This window comes from Monodelphis domestica, chromosome 4 (assembly GCF_027887165.1).
Source record: "Monodelphis domestica isolate mMonDom1 chromosome 4, mMonDom1.pri, whole genome shotgun sequence".
Taxonomy (NCBI): domain Eukaryota; kingdom Metazoa; phylum Chordata; class Mammalia; order Didelphimorphia; family Didelphidae; genus Monodelphis; species Monodelphis domestica.
Window position 1 is genome coordinate 224767236 of NC_077230.1, and position 12851 is coordinate 224780086.

The 12851-nt window shown below is 37.9% G+C and overlaps 1 protein-coding gene across 12 annotated transcripts in view; it reads right to left on the minus strand.

Moving 5' to 3' along the window:
* GRAMD1B (GRAM domain containing 1B) overlaps positions 1 to 12851 on the minus strand; it is a 352537-nt gene that overhangs the window by 107006 nt on the left and 232680 nt on the right. Inside the window, exon 1 of one of the 12 annotated variants that reach the window (XM_056794198.1) lies at positions 10071 to 10477. The exons of the other annotated variants lie outside the window; for them this stretch is intronic. The gene's annotated coding sequence lies outside the window, so the exon portion shown is untranslated. Of the gene's footprint in view, positions 1 to 10070; positions 10478 to 12851 lie in introns of those variants that run through there. 12 annotated transcript variants of the gene reach the window in all.

Sequence of the window (12851 nt, forward strand, 5' to 3'; positions counted from 1 at the left end):
AACCTTGGAGTTCATTCAGACTAGGGAGGCAGCAATTGGACTTTGCCCTGGATCATACCAAATTGGGATTTTTGAAAGCTTGCAAGTCCCCCAGTCTGTTCCTGATATCCTAGAATAACTCAACACTTAATACCCCCAAGAAAGCAGCAACAGAACTAGCCCAAACCTTCCCCCGTAAGTGCTGCAGAGCCTAGCCCTAACATTAAGATCAAAGTGAGGAAATAGGCTGGAAAAATGGGAGGAAAAAAGGAATCCCACTATAGTGAGCAATTAGTGTGGCTAGGACACTCAAGACACAAACCCAGAAGAAGAGAATAACTCCAACATAACTATAAGCACTGCCTCAGAGGAAAATACAGTCTGAGCAGAAACTCAAAGGCATTACTGGAAGAGATAAAAAGTTTAAAAATACTTTTATACATGGAATGAAAGCACTTGAGGAAGAAATTATTTTTAACAAATGAGAGATATGGAAGAACTTGGAAAGGTTCCTAAAAATTCAAATGGACTAAATAGAAACCAATGACTCCACAAGGCAACAAGAGATACTGAAACAAAGTCAAAAGCCTGAAAGAAAAAAAAAAAGAGAAAATATAAGATATTTTGTAGCAAAAACAACCAACCTGGAAAACAGATGAAGGAGAAAAGAATGTTAAGAAATCACTGGATTATCTGAATGCCATGACCAAAAAAACAAAACAAAACAAAACAAAAAACCCCAAAAGCTAGACATCATATTAAAAGAGTACTATCCACATCTCTTAGAAACAAAGGGCCAAATAGAAATAGAACCCATTGGTCCATTCCTGAGGGGGAAAAAAAATGAAAATTCCCAGGTACATCGTAGCCAAAATTCAAACTTTCCAGGTCGAAGAAAAAAATGCCACAAGCAAGTAAAAAGCAAAAATTCCTGTACTGAGCAGCCACAGTAAGAATCACACATGACTTAGCAGTTACCACTGTAAGAGAGAGGAGAATTTGGAATGTGATATTCCATAAGGGATAGAAAATGGGCTTTCAATCAAACCCAGCAAAACTGAATATAAAGCTACAGGAAGAAAAAAAAATGTACCCTTTATGAAACATAGGATTTCCAAGCAATCCTGATGAAAAATCAGAACTCCAGAAAAACATTAAAGTTCAAATACAAGAGTGAAAAGAAACATAAAAAGGTAAATATGAATAAACAATAATAAAAGACTAAACATGTATAAACTGCTTACATTCAAATATGGAGATATATGTACTCTTAGGTCCTTATGATCATAGAGGTTCATAGACAGTCCAATTACAGAAGACATTGGTAGTAGTTCTAGAATATCTTAATAATCTTAAGAAAAGAATGGAAAAGAAGGAAAGAATGGGTTGGGGGTAAGGGAAAGGAATATTAAAGAAATTACTTCCCAAAGACAGTATACTCATACAAACAAGGAGCTATGGTGGAAGAGAAGCTGCTGACATTTGATCTTCATCTTCATGTGAACTGGGTAAAACTGGGTAAAGAAATACATTTTGGGGGGCAGCTGGGTGGCTCTCTGGATTGAGAGTCAGGCCTAGAGATGGGAGGTCTTAGGTTCAAATCTGACCTCAGACACTTCCCAGACACTCCCACACTTCCCAGTGTGACCCTGGGCAAGTCACTTAACCCCCATTGCCTAGCCCTTACCACTCTTCTGCCTTGGAGCTAATACACAGTATTGACTCCAAGACAGAAGTTAAGGGTTTTTTAAAAAAAAAACATTTTCAATGAACAGTGAAATATAAAGGAAAAGGGAGAAAAGCAAGGGGGAATTATCAGGGTAGATTAAGGAAGGAATTAGTCTTAAACAAATCAAATTCTAAGGCTATGCAAAAATATTTATAGCCTTTTTTGGAGGGGGCAAAGAAGGAGAATCTGAGGGGTGTCCATAAATTGACAAATGTATAAATAAGTTATGGCATATAAATGTGATGAAATACTATTGTGTTAAACATTTATCAGTACAATGACCAATCAGGATTCCAGAGGACTAAGAAAAATTGACTTCCCACTTCCTAATAGAGAGGTGAAAGACTAAGAGTTCAGAATGAGACAAATATTTTTTAGGATAGTCCAATATGGAAATGTTTTGATTGTCTATATAAACATGAGAGATGGATTTTGTCTTGCTTGTGTTCTCAGTGAGCAGATTTAGGGTGGGAGATTTAGGGAGAGAAAGTAGATCTTGGTTGATTATATGTGTATGTGTGTGTATATAAAATCAGCTTATATATTATATATATGTGTATAAAGCATGTTTTATAAATATATAAGTATATAAAACATGTTAAAACACATATATGCATGTTTCAAATATATAGTATATAAGATATATTAAAACAGACACACATATTTATAAAAACTAAGATCCAATGAGTATCCCAATCAATACAATGACTAACCACAATTCTTGGTGAAAAATGCTGCTCATCTCTTGGCAGAGAGGTGAAAGGTCTCAGAGAACAGCTTGACTTATATATCTATAGATAATAAATATAGATATTTGGACATGGACATTAAGAAGTTTTGTTTGGCTTTGTAAAAATAGACTCGAATCCAGGACTCCAATCCCCAGAATCCTTTGCTCTACTTCCCCAGAATGCTTTGTAATCACACTGAATTCTCGCCTGGGTGAGAACACAAATGATTATTTAAAGTAGTTCTCCACCTACTGAGGGGTCTTTTTGGAGCAGATGAGTCTCTTTCATGATGTGAGGTTATCTTGCCTAGGCCTCTGGCCTAGGCATGTGTTTTTCTTATCCTGTATTTTCTTTAATCCTTAATCTTTAATAAACCTCATAAAAATATAATACTCCTTGCAGAGAGAAACTAATTTCTACCTGCCTCAGTCTCCCCTAAATTTTAATCTTTACAGTTTGACTTTGCATACTTGTAAATGGAGTTTTGTTTTTCTTGTTTTCTCTTGGAGTGGGGAAGGAAAAGGCTAATTTTAGAAAATAAAATAAAATTTAATTGTTAAAAAAAAAACTATAAAAGAAGAGAGAATGTCTCTGTGGAAAGTGCCAAAAAAAAAATTATCCTGGAAGTAATAGGGAACCATGGGAGTTTATTGAGTAGTGGGTGGCATGGTGAGCCCTGTACTTTAGACAGATCACTGACAGCCAAGTGGAGTGGGGAAAAACTTGGGGGAGGTGGTTCGTTGCAATAGTCCAAGCATAGCAGGATGAGAGAAGGAAGCATATTCAAGAGATATTACAAAGGTAAAATCAACAGGTCTTAGTAATAGATTGAGAGAGAGTGAAGAGTTGAGGATGCCACCTAAGTTTCAAGCCTGGGTGGCCAGGAAGATGGTGGTAAACTCAAGAGTATAGGGAAGTTTAGAAGAGCATGGGGTTTGGGTGTGGGGGGATAATAATGAGTTCAGTCATCGAAGTCTTGAGTTTAATGCGTCTATGGGACACCCAGTTCAAGACGTACAAATAAGCAGTTGGAGATATGAAACTGGAGGTCAGCCAACAGGTGAAGGCTTGCAAAGCAGATCAGATCTATGGATAGGGTAAGTTCATGACTAAACAAGGGTTAGAAAGGATCACAAAAGACCAAATATACAATTTGATTATATAAGATTTAAAATTTTTGATACAAATAAAGTTGCCATTTAAACTTAGAACCAAGTTAACTGAGGAAAAAATCTTTATGGCAAATTCCTCTATCCAAGATATTTAAGATAGGTTTCAAATTTATAACACTTAAGATCTATTCTCTGATAGTCAAAGTATACGGAGAGGAATTTTTCAAAGGAAGAAATCTAAGCTGTCACTAACCATATGAAAAAAATGCTTCAAAGCACTGATAATCAGAAAAATTAAAGTAACTCTGAGGTTCTTCCTCAAATACATTATAACAGTAAGAATGTCAAAAGGGGGAAAATCACAAATGAGGTTGCAAGGGCTACAGAAAAAGATACACTAATACACTGGTTGGTGTAAACTGTTCTAGCAAGTTGGAACTATGACTCTAAAGTCCCTAAACTGTGGATAGCCATTAGCCTAATAATACCACTATTTTATATACTCCCAAGAAGATCAAAGAAAGAAGAAATGGATCCTTATTCCAAAACATTTTTAGTACCTCTTTTCATAGTATATAGTAGGGCCCTCGTATCCAGTGCAGAGACATCCCAAGACCTGCCCCACATGGCTGAAACTGCAGCTGTAAGTGAGCACCTGCTGACCCCCATACATATGTGCCTCATGGCTGTTTTCCTCAGCATCCTCCATTGTACCCAATACACACACAAACTAAAAAAAAAAGAAAATAGAAACAGGGGCAGACCTCTCCTGCAGGTGGATTTTGGCCTTCAAAAGTGGACTTTTGGTACTTCATGAGTGAACTTCTAGGCCTTTGCTTTGTTTTGACCACAGATAACTGAAGCCTTTGAAAGCAAAACTGGAAATGTATAGCTAATAGCTAATATTTATAGTGTTTAAAGATTTGCTATGTGTTTTACATACATTAAATTATTTGATCCTGTAATAAATTAAGAGACTATCAACATATTATTAGGGAATGGCCACACAAATTATGGCATATGGTAAAGGAAAATTATTACTCCTTAAGAAATGTAGAGTTTCAGATAAAAATTAAAGACCTGTGTGAAGTGAAGCAATGCAATGAACAGAATTAGGAAAATAATTTATACAATGATAATCCTACTCTGATAATCTACTATTAGATTTTTTAAAAATAATTTTAATTTAATTTAAAAAACAATTTTGAAAGGCTTTAGAACTCTGATGTAATGATAAACTACAAGATTACTAGAGGACTGAAGGTGAAACATGAAACATCTATGAAAATGACACTATCATAGAGGTGATGGACTTAAAATGAGGAATGAGACATATTTTGGGCATGGCCAATGTTGGGTATTATTTTGCTGGATTATATTTGTTACAATTGTTTTCCTTTTCCTTTTTATTTTAATTGATTGGGTGGAGGGAATAGGCAGGAGAAATAAAAATACCTGTAAAAAATAAATAAAATTTTCAAAATAAGAAATCACGGGTCCAGTCCCTATTCCTACCTATCTGTCCTATGTTTGTTTATGTGAGCCTGTGAGTTCTTTGCATAAAATCTAATGCATTTTCTATGGTGGAGAAAATTTAAGAACTCTCCCATGCCAGATTTTCTTAGAAAGATTAAATGAAAGAGGAATATAAAATCTTCCACCTGAGTTTAGGAAACAAATATATACTTGTTAAGTACAAGATGGAGGAAGTCTAGTTCAAAAGCATTTGATAGAAAGAAGACTTGAGCATTTTGTAAAGAGTATGCCACTAAATATATAACAATTGGCTATCTGGGGAAAAAGTGCCACCATAACACTTTTAAGTTTACTCTTCATTACTAACATTCTCTTCAGATGTATGGTGTTAAGTTGTAGGGAAGAGACACTTTATTCTGTCTTGGTCAGACTACATTTTAAAAAGTGTACTCAGTTCTGGACCCTGTATTAGAAATTAAACAAGCCATCAAGGAGTTTACATGTACATACATGCAAATATATAAACACAAAGTAATTTCAGGATAACCAAGAAGAGGAAGGAACTCAAAATCATGTTAACTGGAATTGTTTAGCCAGAAGAAGAAAAGGATATTAAAAGACACGTGCAGAAGAATGATAGCTATCTTCATTGAAAAGGTTTTTATTTAGAGCCTTCCTATAAGGAGGGCACCCAAACCTCACTACCCCTTGCCCTCTGTCTCATTCCTCTCCATGTTGCATTTCCTTCTTCTACCATGCTCTAACTTTATCTTGAAATCTCATTCCAGCCTTGGAATTCATATACTCTTCTCTATCAGTTATTCCTCCCAGAACTTCCATCAAAGGGGATTAGGACTCCTGAATTTTTCTGGTTTTGTTCATCTTTCTTCCCACTTCCTTTCAAGTTCCTTTTATATGTTGTCTTTTCCTCCATTTGAATGCCTCCCTTGACAGCACGGGCTATCATTCTTTCACCTTGTATTTATATTCCCAGAGCTTAGTACAGAGCTTGGCAGAGAATACTGCTCACTACTTAATAAATGCTGGTTGGCATTGATAAACATGAGAAATTAGATTTATTGTGTTGTTCTACTGGAAAGAAGTAGCACTAATGGCTCAAAGTTAGAGGCAAAATGACTACTTGTTAAGGATGTTGTAGATGGGATTTATGTTGAGGGAAGGGTTGAACTAGATAAGTTTTGAAGATTCTGACTACACAGCAAAACAGAGAAATAATTTCATCATTCTGTTTTTGTATCAGCAAATGGAAAAGGCTGAACTAGAACTTCCCCCAACCACACACACACACACACACACACACACACACACACACACACACACACACACACACTCAAAATATGCTTTGAAGGCACTTTTTTTTAATTCATCTTTTTTCTTAAATCCTTAGCTTCTGTTTTAGAATTGACTAAGTATTGGTTCCAAGGCAGAAGAGCAGTAAGGGCTAGGCAACTGGGATTAAATAACTTGCCCAGGGTCACACAAAACTAGGAAGTATTTAAGACCACATTTGAACTCAGGACCTCCCATCTCTAGGTCTAGTTCTCTATCCACTGAGCCATCTAGCTGCCCCCCACCCAAAGTATTCATCTTATAATTTGTTTTGCAATCCAAATATACAATTGCTGCTAAAACAGAGGAGGGGAAGAAAGACAAGTATTAAAAAGACTAATGAAAATAACTAAATCAGAACATGTTTCATATAGCTTTAACTCTGCAGTTTTCTTACATCATTGATATCACTCATCCTTTAGTGGTTCTTCTGGGTGAAAAGAAATACTGCTTCTGCCAGGTTTCATTTCACTGGCCTCATATCAATCAAGATTTGTCCTTTGAAATCTCAAACACAGAAATATCTCATTTTTGCAATCTGGAGCATATCATTTCTGTTGCTACTTTATTTGGAGGAATCTGGTGTTTTAGAGCTGGTTTCCTGTCTCTTGTTTCTTTACAAGTTTTTTTTTTCTGAAGAGCTTGATTTTTCCTCTTTGCCTTTTTTGTTGATTTCCCTGTGTGAATCCCTCCAAAATGAGGTTGAAGTTATAGATTTGGACATCACCCTGCTGCTTGCTGGGGAGCACAATTTGTTCATTGCTAATGCCTTTCCAGTTTGGCCATTTTATGAATCTAGGAGCAGCAATTGTTTTCATTTGAGTCTCTAGATTTACTTGGCCTTCTCTGAACTTGCCTAAGCGTGGAGAAGCTTATGTATGATATAAGAACTATTCAATTAGTAATACAGTTTTTCATTTATCTTTTACATATTCATTTTATCACAGAAATTCAAAATAGAAAGAAACCTTTGAAGTCATCTTGTAGCTGAACTAGAATGTAATATCATCAACAAGTGGTCAACCAGCTTCTGCTTGAAGGTCCTCAATGATAATACATTCTGAAAAGTCAGAGATTTGGCTTTCTCAGATCATCCTATATTTAATTTGAGGAGCCACTTGAATTGAGAATTTAATGTATGTTTCATGGCAGAAATATGAGAATTCAAATTAATGTTAGAGAAAGTTACAGAAATTCAACAAGAGATCCAAAACTTTTAGCTAAACTAATAAAATGAACACTGAACTGGAAATTATGAGACCTGGGTCTTACCCTGTCTCATCCACAAACAAGCTGTGTAACATTAAGAAAATCATTTCTCCCAGAAAAAGAGTATACTGCTAAATAATCCTGATTGATTCAAGAAGAGTCAAATTTGCTTTCCAACTCTGTCACTAATTATCTTGGACAAGTCTCTTGACCTCTAAAGGCCTTCTGCTTTTTCACATGTTCCCATTGCACCTTTCACTAGCATTGTAGACCAGAAAAGATGAGCTCTATGAAGAATGAAGGAAATCAGGGCAGACAAGGAGTCATTTGATCAAAACCCACCAATGTCAGTTATCAAAGTCCTATGCCTCCTTCCAAGACCTACTATCCTTCTAGCTTGCATCCTCTGACAAAAGCAAATTAATCTGGAAAAGCAAAGAACTTAGCCTCCAACTGTCTCTATCTTCTACTTTCCGTTTCTGTATTTCCTGCCTCATCAAAGGAGAAATGCAACCAACCATCCTATGCTGTATTATCAGGATGTGCTAAAAAAATGGGCTTGTCATGGACTCAGATCTACTTGATTCTTATAAGCCTGTCTGGTGGGATTGGGCTAGGAAAGAGAGGTAGAGAATAGAACAGAACAAAAGAGATTAGATTAGGAAAAGCAGTAGCTGGATGGTCAGTCAGAGATCTCAGGGCTCTGTTGGAAATACATTTTTAACTCTATTCCTATGATGCCTCAGAACAATCAGATATCTACTTCACCCTCCCACGTCACAAAGCCTGATTCCCATCAGAAAGAATCTGATCTTTAATTGAAGCATGGATACAATGGATTCTAGCTATTAACCTCAAGCAAGTCATATAACCTCTGTTTGCCTCAGTCTCCTTACCTACAAAATGGGGATAATAATAGCCCCTAACTCCCAGGTTATTCTATGAGGATCAAATGAGATAATAATTATAAAGCATTTACCATAGTACCTGGCATACAGTAATAAATGGTAGCTATTATTATTGCTACTCACTTGGGCAGCTAGGTAGTGGTGGTGCACTGGCTAGTTCACTGAGTTTTGAATCAGAAAATCCTTAATCCAAATCCAGCCTCAGATGCTTAGTATTTCTATGTCCCTAGGCATCTCATTTAACTTGTCTGCCTCAGCTTCCTCAACTGTAAAATAGGGATAATAATAATCCCAGATCTTTGGGATACAGGATGATGTAAGAACTTCAAACCACACCGATAGAAAGGTCTCCAACCCTCTTATTTATGGGAAAGATTGTCTAAAGTTCATATCCTATTGTCTTTTGTGGTTGTTGTTCTTGGGGAAAGGGATGGAAAAAAATGAGTTTTAAGGGAGATGTAGTCCACTTAGCCAAAGGCCAGGGGCTCCATATAAACTCAAGCTCAAAATGAATGAGGCCCAACTCCTGGGTGTAGTCCCCCCACTTCGCTACACTGGTTAGCACTCACATCAAGAGTCCCTGTACAAAGAGAAGCCACATTTTCAGAGAGCCCTGGGCAAATTAGAAGGAGACAACCAGAATGGCAAAGTACTGGGTGAGACATCATACAAAATACCAGCAAGAAAACTGGGCATATTTAATATGAAGGAGGTGAAATAATGTGTAATCAGCCAGAAGGTAGGCTACAGGCAGATTAAGAAGGGTTTCAAATACCAAACAGTTTGGATTTTTTTCTCAGAGAGAGACAGACACAGAGAGAAAGACAGAAACAGAGAGAGACAGAGACACAGAGAGAGAGAAGCAATTGAGATTTCTTGAGAAGTGACTGTCAGATTTGTGCTTTAAGAATATCAAGAGACTTTAAGAGTCACTTGGGGCAACTTTCTCTCCCAGGTAGGATTCCCAAATGACAAGAAGCCAAGCAAATAGGGTATTGGAGAAAGAAGGCCAAATTCAGAATGTGAGAGCCTCAGTTATTTACTACCTCTGAAATAGTTGGTGAGTCACTTAATTTGTCTGAGTCCCAATTGTGTCATTTATAAAACAAGGTTAGACTGGATGATCTTGTAAGTCCTTTCTCACTCTAAATCAATGATCATCTGAAATGGCCATTGAGTCATCCATTTTCTTGATTTGGGGGCTAGTTAGATAAACTCCTTGATCCCCAAGCTAGTGGGGTGGATAACCACCAGCAGGATCTCTTGAATTGAAGATATCTAGACTTACACTGAAAATCTGGCTTCTGATGATCACCAGAAGGCCCCAGAGGAGGCCTGAAATGTCAAAGGTCTTCATCCCAATGACTAGAACGACCGTGCAAGGCCTTCCTGAAAATCCCTATTAATACAAATATGTTCAAGTGGGCCTCAAGTGTAGGCTGAGAAAGAACTCCTCCCCCACCACTAGCATTCACTGTATGTTGACATTTGTAAACAAAGCAGGAATGGTCCCAGTGAATTGCTCTGGAGTGACAGCTTCCCCCCCCACCCCCCAAATGCCTAGCTACTAACTTACTCGATTCCAGTTACCAACAGCTACAAAGCAGGAGCCTTTCTGAGATTCGTGCGGCCATTACCAAATGTCTACTCTCACCTTGGCAGCTTCTTCAGGTGGCAGTTGGCTCTAGCAAGCTGAATGGAATCACACACTCCACATAAACCTGGTTCACTTTCAGTGAAGGAGGAAACCCTCCACCTCTCGCCTGGTCCCATAAAAAACACAAACAATCGACGACGACGACAACGATGACAACAACAACAACAAAAACTGGACAGCTCAAGAGCCAAAGTGCTTCTTGGAGAAAATGAAAGAGAGAAGCCTCAAGCTGGAGCCCAAACGAGGGAAAATTCAATGGAACAGGACAATTTTCTGAGAAATTCTAAGTGTATAAAACCAAAAAGTTTTAGTAGAATCTACAGAGCTGGCCATCATGTTCCTTATGTCAGAATAATAAGGCTAATGCTGAATATACAGTGCATTCTAGGTTGTACAAAAAAGTCTAAGATTCGCTCTTTCCTTTCCATGAGGTCAAGAAAATCTTGTACAAGAGAGAGTTAAATCTAACCCAGGGGAGGGAGCTGGGTGTGGATAGTAATTATGATACCTTATATTTATGTCTAGTTATTTCTAGACTGTAGCTTGTTTTTTCTTCCTACAGTTCTCTCTGAAGAGGTCAGATAGTTTGACAGATGTGGTTCCTGAACCCTCCTAAAACAGTCAAGTCTATGTACTATGTCACCACACCTCCCTAAGTGAGGACAAGGCAGGGATTTTTTTCTTCCCTCCCCACATGGGGAAGCTCAGGCATAAAAAGACCAAATGGCTGATCCATGGGCACATAGCAAGTAACAGAGAAGAACTTTTCAATAAATAAAAATAATAGTTAATATTTATATAGGGCTTTAAGATACAATTTCTTCAACAGTCCTAGGTAATACAAGTATAAATGTCTCCTTTCTATAGCTAAACTGAAACTTGGGGAGATTGAGTGACTTACTCACAGTCTCAGAGTCAGAATTTGGCCTATTTTTCTTATCTCCATGTCCAGTTCTCTCTCCATTATGGGATACATTGCTACAGATGGACACTTTGGCCCTAAACTGAAACCTGACTGGAAAGGGCTCCCGAGAAGACACTAGTGGCTATGTAATTGTATTCCAGGGCTAGTATTACCCAAGAGTTCCTGCCATTCCTTAAACTCATTTTTAATATTACCATTCTCCCATCAATCTAGAGCAAAGGTTCTTAACTGGGATCTGTAAACTTGTTTTTGTTTTTTAATATTTTGATAATCTATGTCAATATAATGGTTTTCTTTGCAAATCTATGTTTCATTTTATGCAGTTAAAATATTATCCAGAAAAGGATTCCATAGGCTTCACCAGATTTCCAAAAGGTGTCACAAAAAAGCTAAAGGATCCCTGATAGAGAAAGAATTATAATTTGTCCTAGACTAGTCATAAGGCCCTGCCTAAGTTTTGTTTTGTTTTTATTTTACTGATGCAGTTATCTACATAGGAAAGGGCAGGCTAGTAGAAATGAGTGGGTTTCTTCAATTCTTCAAGTCTGCCTTAAGGCACCCTGGGGGAGGAGAGAAGTGGGGAGACTGACTGGGGAGCGCTCACCGCCCTGCCGTGTTTGACATGCTGCACATCACAGGGGGACACGCGGTTGGCAAAAGGGGAAAGAGAAAAGACTGGGCGGTCTCCCTTTGCCAGAACAATAGCCTCTTCACAGTCCTGGCATCTGAATTGGCAGCCAGCCACTGGGGAAGAAAAGCTCTCCCTGTCCCTTTAAGGATGCCCTCTGCTCCACAAAGGTCAGAAATTCCAGCTAAAGCTTGCCTAGACTCTAGTTTTTGGTCACTGCCACAGCCTACAGGACCTCAGCAGCTCTGCTTCTCCTGGTCTTCCCTCACCTGCTCAAATGAAATGATATATATAAAACTAAATTTAGCTCAGTGCCTGGAACATAGTAGATTCTTTATAAATGCTTATTCCTTTTCCTCTTTCCTCTAGGTTGCCTTGCAGAAGACCAGTTTGACTTGCCTGGTGTCTGGATAAATGCTGTGGCTCTGTAGAGAAGTTGTTACCTGAGTCATCTTCTGCCATTTTCCCTGGCTGTCCCCCATGCCTAGAATACTAACTCTTCTGCTCTTTCTACTGATCTCTCTGGCTTCTTTTAAAATCCAAAGAAAGGGGGCAACCAGATGGCTCAGTGGATAAAGAGTCAGGCCTAGAAATGGGAAGTTCTAGGTTCAAATTGGACCTCAGATGCCTCCTAGCTCTGTGACCCTGGACAAGTCACTTCACCCCCATTGCCTAGCCTTTACAACTCCTCTGCCTTGGAACCAATAGTCAGTATTGGTTCTAAGACAGGAGGTAAGGGTTTAAAAAAAAAAAGAAGCAATGAAAATCCTATCTTCTATAGAAAGTCTTTCCCAACTCCTCTTAATTCCAATTTCTTTCCTCTGATAGTTATTTCCTACTTACCTTGTAGAGATTTTGCTTTGTATGTATTTGTTTCCATGTTGGCTTTCTCAAGAGATTGTAAACTCCTTGAGGGCAAGGGCTGCCTTTTACCTCTTTTTGTTATCTGTATGCACTTAACACAGTACCTGGCACAGAGATATTTGGTAATGCAGTGTTCATTTTCTATAGAAAACTGTTCTCAAAATAGAAAATAGGATGATTAGATATTAGAGAACTAGATGGAACTTTGGGCATCCTCTAGAACAAGATCCTTATTTTGTAGATGAGAAACTGAAGTTCAGAGAATTAACAGTTAAATGAACAA